The sequence below is a fragment of the Salmo trutta genome, chromosome 21 (assembly GCF_901001165.1).
Source record: "Salmo trutta chromosome 21, fSalTru1.1, whole genome shotgun sequence".
Classification (NCBI taxonomy): Eukaryota; Metazoa; Chordata; class Actinopteri; order Salmoniformes; family Salmonidae; genus Salmo; species Salmo trutta.
The window spans coordinates 21,743,265-21,757,513 of record NC_042977.1 but is presented as its reverse complement, the minus strand read 5'-3'; the positions used below and the strand labels follow the sequence as shown (position 1 = coordinate 21,757,513).

At 40.2% G+C, this 14,249-nt stretch overlaps 1 long non-coding RNA gene across 1 annotated transcript; it reads right to left on the bottom strand.

Moving 5' to 3' along the window:
* Window positions 1–13,032: 13,032 nt before the first annotated feature.
* Window positions 13,033–13,962, bottom strand: LOC115156975 (uncharacterized). Its single transcript, XR_003868364.1, has 2 exons — window positions 13,687–13,962; window positions 13,033–13,497 (listed from the first exon to the last, which is right to left on the bottom strand). It is a non-coding gene; the product is annotated as an uncharacterized LOC115156975 (long non-coding RNA).
* Window positions 13,963–14,249: the final 287 nt, after the last annotated feature.

Here is a 14,249-nt window from a genome sequence, read left to right as displayed (position 1 = left end):
TTAATGTGTTAAACATGAGGCAATTGTCACGTCCTGGCCAGTATAAGGGTTAATTGTTATTGTAGTTTGGTCAGGACATGGCAGAGGGTATTTGTTGTATGTGGTTCGGGGTGGTGTGTTTGTTGTAGGGGATTTGATTTATGTATTCCGGGGGTTTTGGGGCACTGTTCCTTGTTTATGTATTTCTATGTTGATCTAGTTGGTTGTATGTCTATGTTTGGTTATTTGGGGATGGGACTCTCAATTGAAGGCAGGTGTTGTCTATTTGCCTTTGATTGAGAGTCCCATATATTAGGGTGTGTTTGTCTTTTGTGGGAGATTGTTTGTGAGAACTGCGTTATTGAGCCTGCTACACTGTTGTGAGTCGTGAGTGTCATTTATTGTTTTGTTTTTCCTGTAGATGCTTTTCGTTTTTTCCCATTAAAAGAATGAGTATCCACAGCTCTGCTGCATTTTGGTCCTCCTCTCTGCAACACCACGACATAATTCGTGACAGCAATTCATTCATTCGCAGGTCTTTTTGTTTTCATCTTCATATCTAGAATCTACAGTATACATCTGCAACATATTCAGATAACCAAATTAGTTTGTCACTTTCATTTGTTTCAACATTTTATTATTGTTTATTGAAAATAACTCACTGTTCATTTCCAGCCTACATGTATATTTTTTGTCTACTGAAGGTAACCTAATAATAAAAGTGTTTCTCTTAGGGGATGTCAGTGTTTCAGTTTAGAATTTTGTACAATGTGTCTGGGTTTTCTTTCATTGTGGGCTCCATGACACAGTAGTAAAGAGTAGAATCTAACACTTCAGCAGAGGAGATCTCCAGGTCCACATGGGTTCTCTCATCATTCAGTTTAACAGACAGTCGTGGGTATGGAGGAGTAGCATGCACTACAGAGGGGTTTGAGGACACTCCAGTGAGGAGGAGGAAGATGGGAGGTGATCCAGGGTACTGATGATACCACTGGAGAGTACTAGCAGAGGAGTAGTTACAGGACAGATTTATGACATCACCCTCCAACCCAAACACCTTCTCTTGTTGGAGTGATGTCATTCCCATGACTGCCACCTGTAAATATTTATGAAAACAGGAATTATTATCATACAATTCAGTCAATTTCAGTCAAGTGTATTCAAAATGGACAAAATTGCCTTCACAGTAATGACTCCAGTCTTCATTCACAATGATTGGATATGACAAGTAGCATCAAACTCACCCACTAGTGTTAATTTTAATATTGATCCCAGTAACATGCTGGTAAGTATTATTTAACACAGTGAAAATGTCACGTCCTGACCATAGAGAGCTCTTATTTTCTATGGTAGAGTAGGTCAGGGCCTGACTGGGGGGTTTATCTAGTTTGTTTTTTCTATGTTGGGGTTTTTGTATGATTCCCAATTAGAGGCAGCTGGTCATCGTTGTCTCTAATTGGGGATCATATTTAAGTGGTTGTTTATCCCACCTGTGTTTGTGGGAGATTATTTTGAGTTGGTGCATGTTTCACCTCTGTCGTCACGGTTTGTTATTTTGTTTATAGTTTGTCTGGTTAAGTTTCGCATATAATAAATCTGTGGAACGATACTCACGCTGCGCCTTGGTCCGAACGTTATTATGACGTACGTGACAAGAGTGAACACAAGTATAGTTATGACAGAATGACTCTGGTTTCTCACTGTCAGCTATAACAGGCATTTCCTTACCTCTACTTCAATTAAATAACACCTCCCCTTGACTTAAAAAACGGCACACAACACAAAGTACTTGTCACGAACCGGCTCATAGCCCGTAACAAAAAGGGAGACAACGTGGACATCAAGGAATAACAAAAACATATTTATTAACTGAAGTAAACAATAAACAAGTAACAATGGTGTGTGTGTAGTTGAGTGGTTGCATGCATGTATTGCATGCATGTATTGCATGCATGTTGAAAGGTGCCAAAGCAAACAAAAAAATGCCACAACCAAAATCCAACAGCATGTCTGCAAGGAGAAAGTCTCCTCAATGAATGGGGGAAGGTGTATTTATCCCCAGGGCCCACCCGAGCCCAGGTGTGTCCCATTCCCCTGATGACCCTCCCGGCTCCGCCCACGGAAATCCTATTAAGGAAAACAAGAGTAAAGAGAGAGAATTCAGCACATTGGGAGGGTCGTCACAGTACTGTACACACACATCCACGTGCACATACAGAGTTTTTGTAAGGGGGCTGTATATCCTGTTGTCACAGTGGGCCTCAGAGCACAGTAGTACACAGCAGAGTCAGATAGCTGCAACCTCTGGATTGTCAAGGGGACAGATTGTGTCTTGGTATTTAGACTTACGTTGAATCCTTTCTTGAACCAGGCAGCATTTTCTCCAAATCCAAAAGAATAACGTCTCAACATATGTGTAGGGAAGTAATTTGCTTCTTGTTTGTAGCAGTATAGATATGCATTAGTAGCAGTGGTGTTATATTGACAACTCAGTGTTACCAGTCCTCCTTCTGTAGCAATCACACCTCCTGGTTGCTGTTGAACATGGTCTCCTGTACACTCTGGAAGACAAACAAAGATAAAGTGAGTGATAATGAAATATTAAAAATTAAATTGAGATAGATGATGATTATATAAACCAATGAGAGAAAAGGTTCCATCATACCGAAGCAGAATACAACAAGAACCAGCCAGATGATCAGACAGAGTACCATGGTTATACAGAACACACTGAGAGTGACTGTGAGTTACAGTAAGAGGTAGAGATCCTCTCTCTCTCTCTTCCATGTCCATCTCAGCCTGTATATCACCATCAACTGACAGACATGAAGGAGGAGTCTGATCAGAGAGAGGGAAGATTGTAAAGAAATGTATGAGTCAATATTACCTCATCAGTATTAGATATAAGCACTCTTTGCAGTACATTAGCCAAAGTGAAAAGCTTACGTCTAGCTCACATACAATTAAAAGTAGCCTAGAGCAATTTTCAATTACATGAATGTTCCATGAAGTGAGTATGATAAACTTATTTTCTTGGTTTGTTGTGAAAACATACACATATAATTAATGTATAAACACTTGTGTAGCCTACAGAGTATCTTATTCAGGTCTACTTCTGTACACAAAGTATATTGAAATACATATTGTGCTTTTGTCCCAACTTTTCAATGGTATTGTATGTTTCTATGGAAACATGTGAAACCTATAGTTTCTGTAAGGGGGCTGTATATCCTGTTGTCACAGTGGGCCTCAGAGCACAGTAGTACACAGCAGAGTCAGACAACTGCAACCTCTGGATAGTCAAGGGGACTGATTTTGCTGTGACATTCAGACGGGCATAAAATCTGAGTTGCCATTTGCTTGTTGTTTGTACCAGAAGAGATATGGTGATTGATCAGTTGTATCAAATAGACAAGTGAGTGTTGTTGGTTGTCCTTCTACGACCATTACATCTTCTGTTGGCTGTATTACATTCTCTTCTGCTCTGCACCCTGAAAAGAAAGATAAATAAATCTTCACAACATGTAATAATAATGTATATAAATAAAATGAACAAATGCACAGAAAGAGACAGATGAACAGAGTGATATTATACCAAAGCAGCATGCAGCCAGAACATGCAGGATCAGCCAATTTCTCATGACTAGTCAGTCAGGTTGAAGTGGAAAAGGTAAGGAGCAGAACAATGCTGATCTCTCTATCACAGAGCTTTGACACCCTCTGTCCTACTGTTGATGCTTCATGTTGTTCTGTATTACATGCAGTAGTAGACCATGGGGAGGTGTCTGTCTGTATGGCATCCTCTGATTCAGGGGTGTGTGTGCTTTGTTAGGTTGCCCCCTTCAGGTTGACTTTCATACTTCACAACCAAGCAGTGTGAATTGTGAGGAGTGGAAACTATAAGCAATAACATTGTTACACTGTCATATTCCCAAGTGCTTTTCCAACCGCTATAAAACTATCTAAGTGGAATTGAAGACTGTTGATTGAAGAGTTAAGAATACATCTTTCTCACAGTGCATTATATAGGAGACAGCGAAACACTAGATTACACATAGACCAGGTGTGACCACAATTCTGTGATCTTAACTTCCTCGGGATCGGTGCTGTCATACTACACCACCAAGCCAGTGTGAATTGTGAGGAGGGCCAACAATAAATAATAATATTGCACAGGTGTGACCACAATTCTCTGATCTCAATGTCTGCCTAAGTGCTTTTCCAACCAATATCAAAATACCTGTCTAAGTGGCATTGAAGACAACTGAAGAGTGAAGAATACATCTTTCTCACAGCTCATCGAATATGAAGACAGAGAATCACTAGACCACCTGGTGATTGCAAAGGTGTGACCACATTTCTCTGATCTAAACCTCTGCCATTATGATATCAAATTGTGTTTGATGTTTAATTATGTTCCCCACCGCAACAAAACATTTTTGGTGTGCATGTTTTTGTACAGCATCTTATAGACTTTGTATCACTGGGTATAATCCCTGAGAGCACAGTAGTAGAGAGCTGTGTCTGCTAGGGTTAGGCTTGTTATGACCAGTTCAGTTGATGTCGAGGATGTTGTGGATTTATATCTCTTATCAGGGATATGTTCTTCAGAGCTCCATGATCTGGCACCTTTATACAGTAGAAACTGAGGAGCCTGGTTAGAATTATGCCGGTACCAGTAAAGGTAAATATACTCGCTGCTTGTTTCATATGTACATCTCAGAGATACCGCTGATCCCTCAGTGGGGGTGTACTCCTCCTTTTCAGGAGTCACACTATCTCCAGATACCATTCCTGCATAGAAAAAATAGATAATGAAGTTGATTAAAACACATGCTTTTTTCACTTTTTCACAATAACTTTACTTCATCAAAAGTTGTTTTACTACCAATACCATAATTGAATAATCTGATTATGAGGATGCAAGGAGTTCAAATGTTTAGGTATTGTTTACCTGTACTCATAATCAGAATGATCAATACACTGATTGATTTCTCCATCTTCAGACTGATGTTTGCATGCATTCACTCTCCTCTGAAATGTTCTTCTGTGTGTCACTGTGTGAGGTGTACAGCCCTGCTAACATCACACCCACCACAGAACTACGGCTTGCATTTTTTCTACACTAGTGCCAAAGATGCACTAGTTTTTGTAGGTGGGCTGTATATACTGTTATCACAGTGGGCCTAAGAGCACAGTGGTACACAGCAGTCAGACAACTGCAACCTCTGGATGGTCAAGGGGACTGATTTGGTGATGGAATTTAGATGGGCATCAAATCTACCCTTGATTTTATCATATCCCTGGTCCAATGACATCCTTCCACAAAACATATTCAGGGTAATAATTTCTGGATTGAATGTACCAGAAGAGAGATGGAGCTGATAAACTGGTGTTATATTCACAGTTGAGTCTTCTCCTTCCTTCATAAGCAGTCACTTCTCTCTTTGACTGAGTTACACCGTCTGCTCCTCTGCACTCTGGAAACAAAGAAGAATAACTTTGTGAAAAATGTCAGGATTCCAGTAACATCAGGGTATTGAGAAAAAGATCATGAGAGCCATATCCTACCACAGATAAGTGCAGCAAGAACAACAGATGTCCCATACTTATCATAGGATAAAACGAGCAAGTCAAACTGATATTACAATATAGAAACTGGTGTGCTCTCTTGGTTTCTGTCTTTGTAGCAGCACAGGCGTGACCATGCAGCACAGCATAGACAGAATGTTCAAATACTGTAAACAAGTCATTTTAGAGTAGATAGCAACACTTACTTGGTAATGTGGCCTCCTTGTGCTGGCTTTTCCATTATCCTGTACACGATACTGAATATAGTTTTTTCTAAATTCTAAATTCATCTAAGTAACAACTCTAAAAATAAAACAATGATATATTTTCTAATCCGTGAGATATTGTAATGGAATTTTAATGTCTCTTACCATTTATATTTAACTAGGCAAGTCAAATAAGAACAATTTAATTTACAATGGCAGCCTATGAACACTGGGTTAACTGCCTTGCTCAGGGGCAGAATGACAGATTTTTTTACCTTGGCAGCTCGTGGATTCAATCCAGCAACCTTTTGGTTACTGGCCCAACGCTCTAACCACTAACCTGCCACCCCGTAAATCTACGTCTACATTTACAACCTCGTCTCAGAGTATTTCGTATTATCCTGTAAGTAAATTCTAACCACTCCATTTAGTATTATATGTTACAATTTTGTATGCTATGTACTAATTTGTGGATGTCAATCATCCATTTTGAAGATATGCTAATAATTACATTTCATATATTATGCTACGAATTTGAAAACGTAAAATATGCCAAGAATTTGCAAAATATACAATATGTTATGAATTTGTAAATACATGTTATGTTAAGAAATCCAATTTGTTGTGGCAGTTGTTAGCTACAGTAAGTGACTAGGTGACTAACACCAACGTTAGCTAGCTGACTAACATTAGCTAGATTAGGGGTTAGGGTTAGGAGTTAGGTTAAAGGGTTAAGGTTAGGATTAGGGGAAGGGTTAGCTAAAAGGTTAAGGATTTGCTTAACCTCTCTGGGCTAGTTGGGATGTGACCGTCCCACTCTATTCAACAACCAGTGGAACAGCGTGGCGCGAAATATAAAAACCTCAAAAATGCATATGACTATTTTAGACCATTTTAAAGATAAGACTCTCGTTAATCTAACCACATTGTCCGATTTCAAAAAGGCTTTACAGCGAAAGCAAAACATTAGATTATGTTAGGAGAGTACACAGCCATTTTCCAAGCAAGCATATATGTCACAAAAGCCCAAAACACAGCTAAATTGTCACGTCCTGACCAAGAAAAGGGTTATTTGTTATTGTAGTTTGGTCAGTACGTGGCAGAGGGTATTTGTTTTATGTGGTTCGGGGTGATGTTTTTGGAGAAGGGTATTTGATTTATGTATTCCGGGGTTTTTGGGCACTTTTCCTTGTTTATGTATTTCTATGTTTAGTCTAGTTGGTTGTATTTCTATGTTTAGGTTAATGGGGGGTTGGACTCTCAATTGGAGGCAGGTGCTTTCTCGTTGCCTCTGATTGAGAGTCCTATATATGGGTATGTGTTTGGTTTAGTGTTGGTGGGAGATTGTCTCTTGTTTTGCGTGTGTGAGCCTTACAAGACTGTTTGGTTGTTCGTGAGTTCGTCGTCGTTTTGTTATGTTTGTGTTCTCTTTATTTAAAATAAAATACAATATGAGCATCCACATTCCTGCTGCGTTTTGGTCCTCCATTCCCAACGACAACCGTGACATAAATGAAGCACTAACCTTTGATGATCTTCATCAGATGACACTCCTAGGACATTATGTTATACAATACATGCATGTTTTGTTCAATCAAGTTCATATTTATATCAAAAAACAGCTTTTTACATTGGCGTGTGATGTTCAGAAAATGTATTCCCACCAAAAACTTCCGGTGAATTTACTAAATTACTCATCATAATCATTGACAAAATACATAACAATTATTTTAAGAATTATAGATACAGAACTCCTTTATGCAATCGCTATGTCAGATTTTAAAATAGCTTTTCGGCGAAAGCACATTTTGCAATATTCTGAGTACATAGCTCAGCCATCACGGCGAGCTATTTTGACACCCGCCAAGTTCAGGGCACACTAAACTCAGAATTAGTATTAGAAAAATTGTATTATCTTCACTGATCTTCGTCAGAATGCACTCCCAGGACTGCTACTTCAAATCAAATCAAAACAATTGTATTTATATAGCCCTTCTTACATCAGCTGATATCTCAAAGTGCTGTACAGAAACCCAGCCTAAAACCCCAAACAGCAAGCAATGCAGGTGTAGAAGCACGGTGGCTAGGAAAAACTTCCTAGAAAGGCCAAAACCTAGGAAGAAACCTAGAGAGGAACCAGGCTATGAGGGGTGGCCAGTCCTCTTCTGGCTGTGCCGGGTAGAGATTATAACAGCACATGGCCTAGATGTTCAAATGTTCATAAATGACCAGCATTGTCAAATAATAATAATCATAGTAGTTGTCGAGGGTGCAACAAGTCAGTAACACAAGAGTAAGTGTCAGTTGGCTTTTTCATAGCCGATCTTTGAGAGTATCTCTACCGCTCCTGCTGTCTCTAGAGAGTTGAAAACAGCAGGTCTGGGACAGGTAGCACGTCCGGTGAATAGGTCAGGGTTCCAGCAGGTCTGGGACAACAGGTCTGGGACAGGTAGCACGTCCGGTGAACAGGTCAGGGTTCCATAGCTGCAGGCAGAACAGTTGGAACTGGAGCAGCAGCACGGCCAGGTGAACTGGGGACAGCAAGGAGTCATCAAGCCAGGTAGTCCTGAGGCATGGTCCTAGGGCTCAGGTCCTCCGAGAGAGAGAAAGAAAGAAAGAAAGAGAAAGAGAGAATTAGAGAGAGCATATTTAAATTCACACAGGACACCGGAAAAGACAAGAGAAATACTCCAGATGTGACAGACTGACCCTAGCCCCCCGACACATAAACTACTGCAGCAAAAATACTGGAGGCTGAGACAGGAGGGGTCTCATTACATTACTTCCACAAGAAATGTTGTTTTTGTTCCAAATAATCCATAGTTATGTCCAAATACCTCCGTTTTGTTCGTGCGTTCAGGTCACTATCCAAAGGGTAACACGCGAGCGCATTTCGAGACAAAAAAATTCTAAATGTTCCATTACCGTAATTAGAAGCATGTCAAACGCTGTTTAAAATCAATTTTTATGGTATTTTTCCGTAAAATAGCGATAATATTCCAACCGGACAATAGTGTATTCATTCAAAGAGAAAAAGAAAAAACAGCGTGGTAGCGTGAATGCACATATCCAATCGCTTTGTCACCAGGCAGACCACTGAGAAACTGAGCTGCTATACTCTGCCCAGAGACAGGAGACGCCTCAATCCACTTTCTGAAGGCTTTAGAGAGCCAATGGAAGCCTTAAAGTGCAACGTGACCCCACAGATACTGTAGTTTCGATAGAGAATCAAAAGAAGAACTACAAATTCTCAGACAGGCCACTTCCTGCTTGGAATTTTCTCAGGTTTTTGCCTGCCATATGAGTTCTGTTATACTCACCGACACTGTCTAAGTGGAATTGAAGACTGTTGATTGAAGATTAAAGAATACACCTTTCTCACAGTGCATTATATAGGAAGACAGAGACACACTCGATTGCACACAGACCAGGTGTGACCACAATTCTGTGATGTTAAGGCTCACCTGTACAAAATGTAGAGAACATCCAGATCAAACCAAGTAACATCATCATTCATCTACTGTATGTTGACCGACTAACTAACTAAAATATGTATCCTGTAATCATGTGTACAGTTTGAACAGGATCTTCGTAGCTTCTCCCTATACAATTGTATTGTCCATGTTGACCTCCCCCCAGATAGCACACCTCACACACACACAACTGGGAGTAGCACAGGGTCGTGGCAGTGCAGCGCCGCTGGATGGAGAGCATGTTGTGGGGTTAAGAGCCTTGCTCAAGGGCCCAACGGTAAGGAATTGTAGTCAGGATCTGAACCCAGCAGCCCTCCAGTTACCAGATCCGGGGATTAGAACTGGCAACCTACTGCCCAATTTATGTCGTTAAAGACATTCAATGGTGGCTCTTAAAGAAGTGTGGTGGTGATGATGGTTTGGTTTTGTAAATGACCATAAAGATGAAATCAATTCAGATACATTTATATGAGATAATGTTTAGTCAAGTTCAACCTCGACAAGACGGAACTGCTCTTCCTCCCGGGGAAGGCCTGCCCACTCAAAGACCTCTCCATCACGGTTGACAACTCCACAGTGTCCCCCTCCCAGAGTGCAAAGGACCTTGGAGTGACCCTGGATGACACACTGTTGTCATCTGCAAACATCAAAGCAGTGACCCACTACTGCAGGTTCATGCTCTACAACATCCATTGACTGCAACCCTACATCACACAGGAAGCAGCAATATTTAGATTCAATCCAACCCATACAGGAAAGAAGCTCCGCCCAGCCCAGTCCAAGCTCTTCTCTGTCCTGGCAAACCAATGGTGGAACCAGCTTCCCCCTAAAGCTAGGACAGCAGAGTCCCTGCCCATCTTCCGAAAACATCTGAAACCCTACCTCTTCAAACAGTGTACTAAATAATCCTCCTCCTCACATCCTCCTCAGATCTATACAGACTCAGGTTCTAGGGGTCTCAGACTCAGGTTCTCTGTGTTCATATTGTCGAGATCAGATTTCGTACAGTGTTTGAGGTTTCCTGTCACTGTGGGCTTCAGAGCACAGTAGTACAGAGCAGAGTCTGTCACTTCAGCAGAGGATATCTTCAGATCCACAAGGTTGTCCTCTTTTTCATGTGAGGGTCCATTTTGTACTATCAGTGTTGATTATGATCCCAGAGTAGTCCACTATGAGGAACTGTGGAGAAGATCCAGGGTGCTGGAGGTACCATAACAGACTGTTGGTTAATGAACTGTTGTATCTACAGGAGAGTTTAACACTACTACCCTGCATAACATCCACTACATCTCTGTCTGGAGTAATTATGTCTTGAACACTTGTACCTATAAAAAAAAACATGGATTACTGAGTCAATGTAGAAAGCATACAGTATATCCACACTTGGTGTTTCAAAGTGTATTACCACTTCATATTGATAATACCATATTGTAATGAATACTGAACAGTGTACATTCTGTTAGTACACATTCAGTTAAGTTGGGGCCACGCCTTCTCGTTATTATCCCGGTAACGGGATTGCTTAATAAGATACATGGCGCGAAATTCAAAACAGCAAAAATTTTATAATTTCGATTTCTCAAACAATCAACTATTTTACACCATTTGAAAGATAAACATCTCCTTAATCCAATCACATTGTCCGATTTCAAAGAGGCTTTACGGCGAAAGCATAAAGTTAGATTATGTTAGGAGAGTGCATAGACAAAAAATGACACACAGCCATTTTAAATGCAAGGACAGGCGTCACTAAAAGCAGAAAACCAGCTAGAATTATGCACTAACCTTTGACAGTCTTCATCAGATGACACTCCTAGGACATTATGTTAGACAATACATGCATTTTTTGTTCTATCAAGTTCATATTTATATCCAAAAACAGCATTTTACATCAGAACGTGACGTTCAGAAAATGCATCTCCCCCAAAACTGCCGGTGAATTTACAAAAATACTAATTATAAACGTTGATAAAATATTAAACTGTTATTCAAAGAATTATAGATTAACATCTCCTGAATGCAACCGCATTGACCGATTTCAAAATAACCTTACTGGGAAAGCACACTTTGCAATAATCTGAGTACTGCGCTCAGAAAAATACACTAGGCAATACAGATAGCCGCCATTTTGGAGTCATCTAAATGCATAAATAACATTAGAAATATTCACTTACCTTTAATAATCTTCATCAGAAGGTACTTCCAGGAATCCCAGGTCCACAACAAATGTTGTTTTGTTCGATAAAGTTCATAATTTATGTCCAAATAACTCCATGTTGTTAGCGCGTTCAGTAAGCTACTCAAAATTTAGGATGCGCGAACCAATTTATTTACGTTCATTCAAACATGTCAAACGTTGTATAGCATCAATCTTTAGGGCCATTTTAACGTGAAACTTCAGTAATATTTCAACTGGACCATTCCTGTGTCTTGAAAAACGTTTTGGAACAAAGGTCCCTTCTCACATGAATGCGCGCCAATGAAGTGATGTCATTCCCTGGGTTACCAAATTCCCAGCCTTCTCATTCGGTCTCTGTTCATCATAGAGGCCTCATACAACTTTCTAAAGACTGTTGACATCTAGTGGAAGCCTTAGGAAGTGCAAAATGAATCCTTAGTCACTGTGTGTTCCATTGGCAATGACTTGAAAAAAGTACAGCCACAAGATTTTCATTTCCTGCTTGTATTTTTCTCAGGTTTTTGCCTGCCATATGAGTTCTGTTATACTTACAGACACCATTCAAACAGTTCTATCCAAATCTACTAATAATATGCATATTCTAGTTTCTGGGCCAGAGTAGTAACCTGTTCAAATTGGGTACGTTTTTCATCCGGCCGTGAAAATACTGCCCCCTAGCCCCAACAGGTTTTAATGAGAGGGAATTCTTACCTACAAGTGCACAAAAACAGGACTGATTAGAGCAGCATCATAGCGACTGGGTGTTAATTAGAGAAGTCTCTGTCTATCTTCTCTTGGAACATTCACTCTTTGGTTGAATCAGGTCCACTCATTACATGGTATGAATAACACTATTCTCCTCCTCTTGACATAATGGGTTCATGTTCACGCCACTTGATGGAACTACTGTCAAATAAAACCTGGAACTACAGAGCGTAAATACTCTCTCAGACGATGTTAGGTTTTTGTACAGTGTTTCTGGGTTTCCTGTCACTGTGGGCGTCAGAGCACAGTAGTACAGAGCAGAGTCTGTCACTTCAGCAGAGGAAATCTCCAGATTCACACGGGTCTTCTCTTTGTTCAGTTTACCAGAGAAGCGAGAGTCAAGAGAGTCATCTCTATATTCAGTCCCAGTGGAGTGCGGGATGAGCAGAAGATATTGGGGAGCTGATCCTGGAGACTGTTTATACCATAGTAGATTGTACGCTGAGGAGTAGTTGCAGGAAAGAAGAACATTACTACCCACTTCTGCATACACTTCTTGTTGGTTTGGCTCGATAGTCTGCTCATAACTGCCTCCTGCAAATGTGAAGAGATGAACATTGAGTCATTTTTTTATTGAAATAAACATGTATTGTTGTAATTTTCTAAGCAGAAAACATGACACTACTTTGAAATCCATAACTTACCTATTACTGAGAACATAATAACTGACCAGATGAACAACATGGCTGGGGTTGGAAGTCAAACTGACTAATAGCACAACAGAACCTGAATACTCCAAACCAACTTCATCTGCAAGTTTTACAGTTGATAATTTCTGCTTAGTTTACCTACAAGCTCCACCCCAAAGTACAGTTGCTATAAAGATGCTCAATGTCTCCTCTTCTCTTCTTCTCTCCACTTCTCTCCTGCCCTCTCCTCTCATTTGTCCTCTCTTCAGTGATACTGCATCTCTCATTCCCTCCACTGGGTAGTGTAGGAGGTAGATTCCCTCCATTGTATTGTATGAATCCCATATGAAAGGATTTTGTACAGTGAATCTGGGATTCCTGTCACTGTGGCCGTCAGGGCGTAGTTCAATAGTACAGAGCAGAGTCTGTCACTTCAGCAGAGGAGATCTCCAGATCCACACGTTCTCTCTTCATTCAGATTAACAGACAGTCGAGGGTCTTCAGGCTTAACTCTAAATACAGAGGGGTCAGAGGTGTAGTGAAGAGGACGAATTGCGGTGCTGATCTGGGATATTGACGATACCATTGAAGATAGTCTACTGAGCCATAGTAGTTACAAGACAGTGTAACACTGTTTCCCTCCATGCCATGTTCTGTCTCTGAAGTTGGTTTTATGTCACTTTCATAACTGCCACCTGTAATGAAGTTAAGATTAAACTAACATTTTCAGTTCATGGGAAATTATTACATACTATGTGTCATATTCAATACAAGTGAAAAGATAATCAGTCATTTAAATTTTTTTGAGGAAGTGCTATTTTCAAATGACACTTGACAGTTACCTTGAATAAACTAAAAGTATGTAATGTAAGATTAATACTCACCAACAAGTGCAGAGGAAAAACACTGGGTAGAGAAACAAGGTGATGGGTGTAACAGTGTTCCAAGTTTAACCCAGCATCTAACATAGGACTTTATTGCAGTCAGGTTTTTTTGGTGTTTCTGGGTTTCCTGTCACTGTGGGCCTCAGAGCACAGTAGTACAGAGCAGAGTCTGTCACTTCAGCAGAGGAGATCTCCAGATCCACATGGGTTCTCTCTTCATTCAGATTAACAGACAGTCTGTCACGTCCTGACCATAGTAAGAGGTTATTTTCTATGGTAGAGTAGGTCAGGGCGTGACAGGGGATGTTTTGTGTTTTTCTATGTTTTCTATTTCTTGTTGTTCTAGTTGTTCTATTTCCATGTTGTTGTTTTTTGGGTTGATCTCCAATTGGAGGCAGCTGGTCCTCGTTGCCTCTAATTGGAGATCATATTTAAGTAGGGGTTTTTCTTCCTGGGTTTTGTGGTTGATTATATTTTGAGTAGTGTTTGTTTCTCTCTGCGTTTGTTGTTTTGTAAATTCAGTTATTTATGTTTTGCAAAAATTCACGGATTTAATAAAATGT